Here is a 13628-nt window from a genome sequence, read left to right on the forward strand (position 1 = left end):
AAGACCTTGGGGAGGGCCTTTGTATTTAAAGTTGGTTGTTATTATATTTTGGAGGAACATTCTTCTTAGTAGTACAGCACTCTTCTCTCAAAATGCTGTATTGAAGTAATCTGGGGTTGCTGTGATGCTGAACCTTGTGCCACTGGGGTGTCAAATGCCATAATGGTTATCCATGGTAGACAGTGTTTGATGGAGCTCCCTGTACAAGACAGGTTTGGCAGCAGGAGTGGCATCCACTTCCTAAACAAGTTGCCTCTGGAAACTCTATGAACTTTGATAAATGTCAATAGTTACAGAAAGGCTTCAGGCCTTTTGTTCATAGGGTCACTATGAGTTGTGCTTGACTTGAAGACAATCAACAACAACAAAAAGAAGGGATCTTTGGTAACTTAGTGGTAAGAAGCTGCACTGCAGTCCCAAAGGCACATGGTTAGAGTCCACCAGCCGCTTCATGGGAGAAGGATGGACAATCCCCCCTATGGGATTACTGCCACAGAAAACCCTCAGGAGGGTCAGCTATGGGTTGGTTCTGACTCAGCAGCAAAAACCAGCAACATGGTTTTGATAGAGGTTGTCATGATGATCCCTTTAGGTTCACACTAAGTTTTATTATAGAATTTTTAACCAATGACCTTTTCCACCTGAGTGTTACAGTTTTCCTGCTGCACTTGTGTTCTGTGCGTGAGACCCCACACCACCACTCCCTCCCCCCTTTCAAGGACAGCTTCCTGCTGGAGCCTGATCTCCAGTCCTCCACCATCTTTACCATTCTACCCCATGGCCTTCTCAGTTGGAGGGACTATGCTCTCAAAAGAAATTTGTTGGAAATTTTGGGTGACTTGACTTGATGGTTTAGTGGTATTAGGTATTTCTTTTAGTTCAGTTTGAACTGTAATTTGAGTGGAAGTTTACAAAGCAAATTTGCTTTCCGTTCCACAATGCATACACATTCCGTTTTAGTGCTTTGATTACAATCCTGCATTGCAGCAGCATGCTCTTCATCTTCCCCCTGTTTCCTTTCTCCATTTGTCCTTTCCTAACCCTTTCTGTACTCTGAGCTTCATGCCTGGGCAAGGGCTGCCCTTTCCACATTGTGTATTGATTGTTTTAAGGAGTGTATTCCTTTCTTATTTACTGTTTGGCTAAAAGTTGATTCTTCAGGGTGAATTCAATTCTAGACATGAAAAATGACTAAGGGTCATTGTCTCAGAAGTTCTACCAACTTCTTTCAGATAAGTCAGCCTCATATTTTCATGATTTTGAATTTTGTTCTCCACTTTTCTTCCACTTCATCAAGAACCTTCTATGATGATTCTTTCTAGAGCAGTCAGCTGAGGACAGCTGGACACCATCAAGTTTTTATGCTCTTAGGATGGTAGAGACTGAAGTTCATCATCCAGTTCTTTGAACCAGTTATTTTTTATTTTCATTACTTTTCTTTGTTCTAGATGGGGAATATCAATAGTTGCACCTTAGATGGTTGCTCTCACTATTTAAAGACTACTCTCTTAAGGAGGATGTTGTTGTTATTGTTAAGTGCCTTTGAGTCAAGTATGACTCATAAAATGCTATGAACAACAGATCTGAACATTGTCCTGTCCTGTGCCATCCTCACAATCTCTAATACATTCAAGCCTATTACCATACCATGACCAGGCCACCTGCTTGGTTGAGGGTCTTCCTTTCTTTTGTCTCCCTGTGGATTGAAGCTCAACATTAAGGAAACAAAGATTCTCACACTGGGATGCTTGGTAGCATCATGATAAACGATAAGAGATTGAGATTGTTGACAACTTCAGTTTGCTTGGCTCCACAACCAACACTCTTGGTACTAGCAACCAGGAAATCAAAAGACAAATTGCATTGGGAAAGGCTGATGTCAAGGACCTCTTCAGAGTACTAAAGAGCAACAATGTCAGTGCGGAGACTAATGCAGACCATGGTCTTCGCATTTACTTGCTATGCATCAGAAAGCTGGACAGTCTAAGGATGCTAGAAGATGAATTGATGACTTTGAGTTGTGGTGCTGGAGATACCACGACTGGCTGGAGAACAAACAGGTTCATCCCAGAGAGAATGAAACAAGGCTGCTCCTTGGAGGCAAGGATTTTAAAGCTCCATCTGACATACTTTAGGCATGTTACAAGGAGGGATCAGTCTTTGGAAAGGGACATCATGCTTGGAAGGGTGGAGGAACAGCACAAAAGAGGAAGACCCTGGATAAGATGGATTGACTCAATGACTAGGGAAAACGGTGTAGGTGTGTCAGAGACAACTAGGTTGGGTTAAGATAGAGCAGAGTTCAGAGCTATTGTACACAGGGTCCTTATGAGTCACAAATAACTTGATGGCATATAACCAACCACACCAACCACACACCTTCCCAACTATGGTGTTCTTCCCCAAGTTGGGACATGTCCAAAGTATGTGAGACAAGCTTCATCATCTTTGCCTCCAGGGAGTTATCTGGCTGCACCTTCTGTAAGACATATTTATTTTTTCATTTGGCAGTTCATAGAATCTTCAGTACTCTACTCCAACACCACAGTTCAAAGGCATTAATACTACTTTTGTCTTCTTTATTTATTGACCAGTTCTCTGATGCATAGCAAATGACTGAAAAGACAATGGCCTATAACAAGAGTGCCTTAGTCTGACATCATTACTGCTCAATAATATTACTTTTATGGAATATGTTATGAGTGGGTACAAGTGTTTTACATTCTTGTGAGATATATTATTCTTGCAATTTTACTTCTTTCACTGCTTATGGAACTTGGAGCAATTTCCCAACAGACTCATCTGGAGGTACAGTTGATTAATGCTACAGTGGATTTTCTTTCCTTGTAAAAGAATGGCAACTGTCTAAGACCAAAATTTGCTGTCTCATGATTCTAAAGGTTAAAAGTCCACATCTGGTATGTCACTCCTTCCATGGTCTCTTAAAGACTCTAGGAGAAGTTACTATACTGTGTCTTCTACTTTCTGGTAGCCTAGAATTTCCATGGCTTGTAGATACTTCTTTCCATGCTTATCTTCCTCTCCAACTTATCTGTGTCTCTTCTTTTTATAATTACATCACTCCTATTTGATTAGAGCTCTACTGTGTATAATATGTTGATTTAACTGATAATACCTTCAAATACATTATTTCCAGAAAAGGGCATAAACCTGTGTCACCCTACAAACACACAATGAGAGTTTTGCTTTCCTTCAGCATTCCTACCCTTCAAAGTCAAGGCATTCCCCCCCTCCCCCCTCCCCTTTTGTTGTTTAGGACTTTGAATGATCTGTTTGAATGTTCAGGGCAAAACTTTAACTTAGTGCCCTTGCGTTTTGCTACATTATTAGACTATGTTCAAGATAAGACCTGTTTCATTGCACTTTTATTTACCTACAACCTATACAATATTGTATTTGAGCAGTTGCCATAAACCCTTAACATGGTTTCTTCTGAGGTATTGACAGTCTCACTGAGGAAGTGTTTGTTATTCATTTTATTTAGACAGGAAATATAGACCATCTGCAAGTTAATTTTGTATATGTTTAAACCAAATATACTTGGGATTTTTTTAAAGTACAATATAAACTGTCCATCAAGTGATAGATTGATAAATGGCATGTGGTACATCTTTCCAAAGAAACATTATTCAGGAGTAAAAAGGTGCTTATTACAATCTGAACTGCCCTTCCCCCCAAAAAACTATGTTAAATGAAAGAAGTCAAATACATAAAGTATATTTTGTGATTCAATTTACATTAAATGTCTGAAAAGGCAAGTATATAGAGGTAGAAAATAGAATGGTAGAAAAATGATTGTTTGCAGCTTAGGTTTGAAGTGGTATTGTCTGCAAATGAACACAAAGGATCTTTTGTGGCAGGCGTCTACAACGGGGTTGTAGTGATGATTGGTTAATTTCCTAGACACAGTAAATTTAAATTGTGCATTGCATTTTGTAGTACATAAATGACATCTCAATAAAATTGTTTAGGGGAAAAAATGCCTTTCCCAAAGTTCTGTGATGTATGATTTTCATTGTGATATCAATGAGCCTAATTGGTTCTAATTCTATCAGATGTTATGGTCTGTGTTCTATAAAGGTTGTTGTTGTTATGTGCCATCAAGTTGCCTGTGACTCATAACTACCCTTTGTACAACAGCTCTGAATCCTACCCTACCCTGAGTCAGTCTCACTGTCTCCAACATACCTACCACTATTACCCCAGGTATTGTGTCAATCCATCACATCCAGGGTCTTTCTCTCCTGCACTGTCCCTCTTCCAAGCATGATATCTTTTTTCAGGAAGTGACTAGTCTCTTTTGGCCATGTGCCCAAAGTATCTGATATAGAGATTCACAATCCTTGCCTCCAGGGAGTAGTCTTATATTACCTCTCCAGGACAGATCTATTTGTTTTCTTGGCGCTCTATGGTATGTTCAATACTCTTCTTCAGCACCACAACTCAAAGACATCAATTTTTCTTCTGCCATCCTTATTCATTGCCCAGCTCTCTGACGCATAGCAATTAACTGTGAAGACCATCGTCTGAATCAGGCACACCTTAGTCTCCAAACTGACATTCTTGCTCTTTTGCACTTTGGAGATGTCCTTGATAGAGGTCTATAAAGATACTACCACAGTTTAAATATCCAGAGTTAATGAATACTTACTGTATACCAACTATGTGCCAGCTCAGCACTTGTAATTATGTTCAGATATGTCTCATCATATAATTATTTAAAAAATTTATTTGACTTGAAATATAGTGGGAGTCATCTCGTTTTAAACCAAAAGACCAAAGCTGTTGCTCTTCAGTTGATTCCATTACACAGCAACCTTGTAGGATACAGTAAGATCTGCCCATGTAGCTTCCTGGGTTCCCATCTTTTCAGAAGCAGATTGCCACATCTTTCTCCTACCCAGTCAAAACTTAAATCACAGAACTTTCAGGTAGCTGTTGAAGGCTTAAACACTGTGCCATCACTATTTGCACATGGAGAAAAGAAATTTAAATGAAAGAAAAAAAGAGGACCACACCATAGTAAACCAAGTATAACTGTCATATTATTATTTGGTCATAAATAATGCAGCAGGAATAGGCCCAGTTGCTTCTATATGTGCTCCTGAAGTTCTTTGAGGACGTGCTGGTAATGGGAAGTGTCTCTGAAGAGCAAGAACCTAGATAAATCTCTTCCTTTTGAAGTGTCTCATGATAGGATTCTCCAGGAATAGGTTGATTTATCCCCTGCTGGTACCTCTGAAGGGAATTCTGGAAGCTTAGAAGTAAAGAACTGCACTGCCTACCCTAAGACAGGTGGAGTGAATCTTTCAGTGTTCCTCTGGAGAAAGATAGACAATCTCCTCCCATGTGACTTACAGCCTCTAAAAACCCGCTGGAGCATCAGGTGTGGGTCAGTTCCTATTCTATGGCATATAATAAAGATCATGACAAAAACAAGAGACAAAAAATATTGAAATGGATGTCATAAGAGACTCTAAAGATTGATTGGAGTGTCAAGAAGCCAAATCTAAAGGAAAGTATATTAAAGTGAAAGACAATTCCAAGGGCAGCTCTGGAGAACAAAACAAAGTATTATCATGAAATGTGCAGAGATCTGGTATTGGAGAATAAAAAGGGAAGAACTCGCTCTGCATTTCTCAAGCTGGAAGAACTGAAAAGCAAATTTAAGCTGTGTGGCCCAATATTAAAAGATGCTTTGGGCAATATATTGAATGACCCAGAAAGAAAGGTGTGAAAAACAATGTATTGGAATTTTGTAAATAAACTAGTATAATAATTAAAAAATATATAGAAAATACCGAAAAAAAGGTGATACACAGAGGCATTGTACCAGAAAGAATTGATTAACACTGAAAATTTTAGGTAGTACTATATGAACAGGAAGCAATGATAATAAAGGAGGAAGTGGAAGTAGTATTAAAGGCATTAGCAAAACATAAGGCCCCAGGAATTGGTGGGATACCAAATGACTTGCTTCAATTAACAAATGCAGCCTTGGATGTACTCACCAGTCTATGCCAGGAAATTTGGAGGATTTGTTTGGTCAAAGGATTGGAAACATTCCATATTTGTTCCCGTTCCCAAGAAAGGTGATTCAATTGAATGTAGAAATTATTGAACCATATCACTGATATCACATGCAAGCAAAATACTGCTGAAGATCACTAAAAAAAAAATAGTTGGAACAGCACATAGATAAGGAACCACCAGAAGTTCAAGCAGGATTTAGAAAAGGCCATGGCACCAGGGATATCATTGCTGATGTCAGATGGATCCTGGCTGAAAGTAAGGAATACCAGAAGAATGTATATCTGTGCTTTATTGACTATGCAAAGGCATTCGACTGTGTGGATCATGACAAGTTGTGGCTGACATTGAGAAGAATGGGAATCCCAGAGCACTTGATTGTGCTCATACAGAACCTATACCTAGATCAGGAAACTGTTGTGTGAATGGAGCAGGGGAGCACTGCATGGTTTGGAGTTGGGAAGGGAATGTGTCAGGGTTGTATTCTGTCTCCATACCTGTTCAATCTATAGGCTGAACAAATTATCCAAGAAGTTGGATTTAATGAAGAGGAGTATGACATCAAGATTGGAGGGAGACTCATCAATAACCTGAGTTATGCAGATGATACAACCTTACTTGCGGAAAGTGAGGAGGGATTAAAGCAATTGCTGCAGAAGATCAAGTAATGCAGACTTCAGTATGGATTGTGTCTCAATATCAAGAAAACAGATTCTTACCACTGGACCAATAGGCAGTGTCATGATGCATGGAGAGGAGATGGAAACTGTCATGTGCTTCATCTTGCTTGGATCCACGATTAGCACTCTTGGTATAAGCAGTCAGGATATGGGGAGATGTATTGCAGTGGAAAAAACTACAGTGAGGAAACTTTCCAAATTACTGAGGAGTAGTGATGTTGGTTTGAGGAATTAATGTGTCTGATTCAGGCCATAATCTCTCCAGTTACTACCTATGCATCTGAGACATGGACAATGAATAACGATGACAGAAGAAGAATTGATGCCTTTGAGCTGTGGTGTTGGAGAAGAGCACTGGACTGCCAAGAGAATGAACAGATAGATATGTCTTGGAGATGGTGCAACCAGAGTGCGTGTTGGAAGCAAGAATGATGAGGCTTTGCCTCATATACTTTGGACATGTTGCTAGGAGGTGCTATTCCTTGGAGAAGGACATGATGTTAGGAAGGGTGGCGGGTCAGTGAGGGAGAGGAACTCTCAACCAGGTGGACTGATATGGTGACTGCTGGAATGGGCTGTTGTGTCAGGAAGTCTGAGGATGGTGTAGGATAGAATAGTGTTCAGATCTTTTGTTCATAAGGTCGCTATGAGTCGTGCTCGACTTGATAGCACCTAACAACAACAACAACAACAACAACAACAACAACAACAGCAACAACGTCAAAGATAATTTAAAGCCTCTGTTGGCCAGGACCATCTAAGTTAGAACCTTTTCCAGGATAGGAAGCAATCTCAAAATGATGCTAATAGGATAAATTCCATTGGTAGCCACTAGATTGGTGGTAGCAAAACCTGGCTGACAGGAATTACAAATGCCCTATAACTGGGTTTCTGGCTATTTCTGAAAGTTAACTCAGGGACAGCATGATTAAGACTCTGTGGCCAGTACTAAGGGAGTTGGAATGAGTATTTCTTAGCCAAAGAACATTTACAACGGAGGATACTTTTCCTAGATTTTTCCTGGTTACAAGAACATTACATTACAGGCTGATACAGGTTAATTCTTCTTTTTTTAAAAAAAAAACAAACACAACTTTATACTGATTTATTCACAAAGTTTGAATACATTGTTTTTCATAAAAGATCCTTCCCATTTCCTTCACCCCTCCCCATTGAATTGTGTAACCCAATGATTACCACCACCACCCCTTCCCCAGCCCATCCTCAACCCTCTGCTTCCACCCTCACCCCTCTTGGATCCTCATACTCATTCTACAATAATGGTCTTATACAGCATTTGTCTTTATGGAACTGAGTTAGTTCATTCAGCATAATGCTCTCCAGTCCCTCCCAAGTTAGGTAGTAATTTACAAAATAATTGGTCCTGTGTGCTGTATAGTATTCCATTGTGTGAATGTACAACTTCTCAATCCATTCATTTGTGGTTGGACATCTGGGCTGTTTCCATGTTCTTCTGATGGTGAAGATAAAAATTAATTCTTAATGGATTTTGTTGTTGTCAATAAGTCCAAACTGGTTCAAAGATAACCCTCCAGTGGGTTTTACAGAGCCTGTAAATTACATGTCTCTTCAGCAGCAGCTAGTGAATTTGAATTGCTTGCCTTTGAGTTAGAAACACAAATCCTTACCACTAATCCATCAAACTCCCTATGCTGTTATCAGGATTGAAGGTAAATCTGAACAGGCTAGATTAGAATCCATTCCTGCTTCCTTCTATTCCTAGCCAGAAACACAACCACACTCATCTTTTTGTCTCAGAAAAGGACTAGCCAGTGACCCAATCCCTTGTCTACAGTAACTTTTGTACCAAGTCACCCCAAGGTAATTTTATATTAGATGTACTTCTTACATGGTAAAAAGTGAGAATTACATATCACCAGATCTTTATCTAGTGATATCTCAGGATGGATTCCAACAAACACTCTTTTGGTTAGTCATTGAATGCTAAACCTTTTGTTGGCAAAAATGCTCAGGGACCCCAAAACATTCATAGGGTATTAAGTTTTGATGTGCTTGCACCTTTATAGTATTATATTTTATATTTAATATGTTGTTGTTGCGGTTAAGTGCCATTGAGTATGACACATAGCAACTTTATGAACAACAAATCTGAACCCTGTCCTATCCTGTGCCATCCTCACACTTTAGAGCCCACATGGCAGTTACCGTGTCAATCTACCTGGTGGAGGGTCTTCTTCCTTGCCAATCCTCTACCTTTCAAAGCATCATGTGCTTATCCAAGGACTAGTCCCTGCTAAAAACATGCCCAAAGCATGTGAGGTGTATGTATACCTCCAAAGAGCACTTTGGTTGCACCTTCTCCAAAACATATATGTTTGTTCTTTTGACTGTCCATGGATGCTCAATGCTCTTCTCCAACACCACAGCCCAGAGGCATAAATTCTTCTCTCATCCTTATTCATCCAGCTCTTAGATGCATAGCAAGTGATTGAAAAGACCATGACCTGAATCAGACACACTTTAGTCTCAAACTGACATCATTACTCCTCAATAATTTGGAGACATCCCTAACTACAGACTTAAACTAAATTCCAATAGTAGAGCATTTAATGACTTTTTTAAAAAAAGTTAGGATTAGTAGGTAAATATCAGAGTAGAAAAGAAATTCACAGTATTCCAACGTAATTAATTATATTTTCCCCCTACATAGGAAGGATAGTATGCAGATTCAATGATGCTTTACATATTTTTTTCACCTGCTAATTATATAGCTTCTAAGAGGCAAGGCTACTGTTGTTGTTAGGTCCCTTCCAGCTGAGCATAACTCATTCAGCAGCCCTGAATCCTATACCATCTGCATCATCTCTGATACTCTTGGGTGCATTGCTGCAGTCACCTTATAAATCTATCTCATTGGGGATTTTCCTCTCTGTCGTTGACCATCAACTTCTCCAAAAATGATATCCCTTTCCAAGAAATAGCCTCTCCTAGCCAAATGTCCAAAATATGAGAGATGAAGTTTCTCCCTCTTTGCCTCCAAGAAGCCCTCTGGTTGTACCTTTTTTAACACATACCTGTCCGTTCTTTTGGCAGTCCAGGGGGTATTCAGCACTCTTCTCCAACACCACATCTTAAAGCTCCAAATAACAGAAGATGAATGCACTACTCTAAGACAAGGAAGGATCTAATTTAAAAATTTTTTTGTGTGTGTGTACCATCAAATCAGATCTAACTGGTACAGGAGATTGTCCCTCCTTCTCCAGCAGAGCATCTGGTGGATTCAAACTGTGTACCTCTGGGATTGCAGGACAACTTCTTGCCACTAGGCCACCAGAGCTCAAGAAAGGATCTCATTTTAAGACCTCTTAGTAGTTATTCTTATTTGGAATTAATGTACATAGCTGCACTGTGAATATAGATTTTACATATCTTCTAACAAACTCAACACAGAATTAGTATAAGAATCTGGGTCTCCCACAAAAGGCAGCTGTATTCTGTTGTGGCAAGTTTTTTGAATAAAAATAACAACAATAACAACATTTTTTTTACTCACTCTTTCAGCCTAGACTCACCTTCAACAACACAGCAAATGAAATGCTTGCCTTTCTCTACTTTTATTAGAATTGAAATTACCTGGGGCGAGCAGCCATTCCATGTCATCCAACCGTATCAAATGCTACAGTGTAGACACAGTTGATTATGACCTTGCAGACAAAGCATGGATTTGTAGTTCTATGTTGTGACATGCAGGGCATTCAGGAGCCTTGTGTGAGCTATGTTTTGAAGACAGCTATGTTTACAGAGTGAATAAATTTGGGCTCAAATGGAGTTTAGTCATGGCTGGTTATTTAATGCTTTGCCACTCCCCATCTTCACCTCCCCCTTCAACCTAACCATGTCAGCCCAATCCAAACTGGTACAAAGTGGACTCTGTGTCTTTTCCTTTGTAGTCTTTGTTCCTCTAATGACCACTGGTAAATGTCATGCTGCTTATTTTACTTTTTTGCTACTCTGTCTGTGAGACAAAAATAATGAGTCTCGCCTCTAGTTTCTTCTCCAAAAATGTCTGAAAGTCTATAGCACAGCAAAGGTTCTTTGGTATCTTTAGATCAATAAAAGTCTTAAATAGTATGCAAGGAATCTATGTGCTTCCCTGTGAATGAGAGAATAGTCATTCTTGTGTTTCTCTACCTTAATTATAGTTGGCCTCTTCCTTTAAGAGACTGAGTGTTTACTTCTTTGCTAGTTTGGATTTTGGGGTTTTTTCCTTCTTTTTTAAAGATCTCTTTTTGTTGTTGAGAATATACACAGCAGGATATATATCAAATAAACAATTTCTACATGTATGATCTGGTGACGTTGATTAAATTCTCCAAGTTGGGCAGGCATTCTCACTTGTCTCTTCCAAGCTCTTCCTCCCCTGCTTGCATAAATTCACCATCCCCCTCAGTATCTATCTAATATTTTGTGTTGATGTTATCAATTTGATACCAGTAGGTGATCTAAAAAAGAGCACAATGCTCAAAAGCATACATACTTTACTTGTTGTTGTCGTTAAGTGTTGTTGAGTGGTAGACGACTCATAGCAACCCTATGAAAGAAAGACCTGAACACATGTATAACTTTCATCTTTTCTCCATGTTTCTGAAGGCAAGTCATTTCGAAAGTGGATGCCACTCCTGCTTCCAAGCCTGTTTTAACCTGGGAAGCTCCACCACTGTCCACCATGGGTAACCATTATTGCATTGGACATATTAGTGTCACAGTGTTTAGCATCACAGTAACCACAAGTTACATCTGTACAGCAAATGGACAGACCAGTATCACTTAGAAGAATGTTTGACCAAAACCAATTAAAACCAGGTCTGAAAGCCACAGATTAAAATCACCCAACATTGACTTGGTAGCATAACTTTCTATCCACTAGCCCAACAGAGCTCTCTCTATGTTGTTATTGTTGTTAAGTGCCATCGAGCCGTAGACGACTCATAACAACTCTATGAATGAAAGACCTGAACGCTTGTATAACTCTCATTGTTTCTCCATGTTCATAGAGTTTCTGGAGTTAGCTAGTCAACAATCCACCCTAATCCTCACCAGAAAGAGCAAACAAACCTCTGTAGAATCTGGCTGCTGCTGACTACTTCCAAACTGTATTCCAGTACATACTGTACTAGTTAAACAAAATTATTGTTTGGTGCTATGAAGATTTTAGGGGAGATTTTTTGCTTGAGATTGAAAGATTATATCAGCGTAATAGTTCAGGAGTTCATCCATCCTCCATGCATCTAGAAAAACAAGAATCCTCTTGGCTGGGTTTTAACTAAAATCACTCAACCTCCTCAACATGTCACAACTAGAATGAATAATCTGTCATAATCTATGACCGCGGTGGTTATTACTGGGTGCTGTTGAGTCTAGTATGACTCATAGCAACCCTAACAGTTCAAAACCCTATCTTAACTGTGTTATGCTTACAACCTCTGACACATTCAAGCTCATTTCTATAGTCAGTGTGTCAGTCCTCCTGGTTGAAGGTCTTCATCTCCTTCACCATCTCTCCAACTTTCCAAGCATGATGTCCTCTTTTTTAGAAATAACCTTTTCTAGCAACATGCTTGAAGTTTATGAGACAAAGGTTTATCTTCTTTGTTTCCAAGGAGCATTCTAGCTGCACTTTCCCCAAGACATATCTGTTAGTCCTTTTGGCAGTCCATAAGATATTCAGTGCCCTACTCCACCACAGCTCAAAGCCATCTTCTTCCATCATCCTTATTCATCGCCCAGCTCTCAGATGTCTAGCAAGTGACTGAAAAGATCATGGCCTGAATCAAGCACACCTTATTCCTCAAACTGACATAAATTGCTCTCAATAACTTGGATAAGTTCTTGCCTGACTATAGACTTTTCTAGTTCACTGCATCTCATAACCTCTTGACTATTGATTCCAAGTATACTTACTGATTGTGGATTCTAGTAACATGAAGTTTCTGACAGTGCCAATCTTTTCTCCATCTATCATGATGTTGCCTATTAATATACAGTGGTGAGGATTTTTGTTTTCTTGACCCTGAAATTCAATCCATAGTCAAGGCTGCAGTGTTTAACCTTCTGCAACAAGTGCTTCAAATCCTCCTCACTTTCAGCAAGCAAAGTTCTGTTAGCTGCATGACGAAGGTTATTGAGTCTTCCTCCCAGCGTGATATAGAATTCTTCTTCACAGAGTCTGTTGTTCTTGTTGGTATGTGCCATCGAGTTGCTTGAGACTCATAGCGACCCTATGAACAACAACCCTAAACTCTGCTCTGTCCTGTGACAATTGCACTGTCTCTGACACACCCACTCTGATTTCCCCAGTCACTGAATCAATCCACCTCATAGAGGGTCTTCACTTCCTGCGCTGTCCCTCCACCCTCCCAAGCATGATGTCCCTCACCAAGGATTGGTCCCTCCTTACAACATGGCCAAAGCATGTCAGACAAAGCCTCAAAAGCCTTGCCTCCAAGGAGCAGCCTGGTTTAACCCTCTCCAGGATGAATCTGTTTGTTTTTTTAGCAGTCCATGGTATATTCAATACTCTTCTTCAGCACCACAGCTCAAAGGCATCAATTCTCCTTCTATCCTCCCTAGTCATTGTCTAACTCTTTGATGCATAACATGTGATTGCAAAGACCATGTCCTCTATCAGACACACCTTAGACTCCAGAGTGACACCATTGCTCTTCAGTACTTTGGATAGGTCCCTAACAGCAGACTTTCCCATCACAATATGTCTTTTAATTTCCTGGCTGCTGGTGCCAAGAGTGTTGACTGTGGAGCCAACTAAACTAAAGCTTTGAAAAATCTCAATCTCTTCACCATCCATCCTGAAGCTTCTAATTGGTCCAGTGGTGAGAATCTTGATATTGAGCCTCA

Source organism: Elephantulus edwardii, unplaced genomic scaffold (assembly GCF_000299155.1).
Source record: "Elephantulus edwardii isolate Elephantulus edwardi_28Jun2011 unplaced genomic scaffold, EleEdw1.0 scaffold00012, whole genome shotgun sequence".
NCBI lineage: Eukaryota > Metazoa > Chordata > Mammalia > Macroscelidea > Macroscelididae > Elephantulus > Elephantulus edwardii.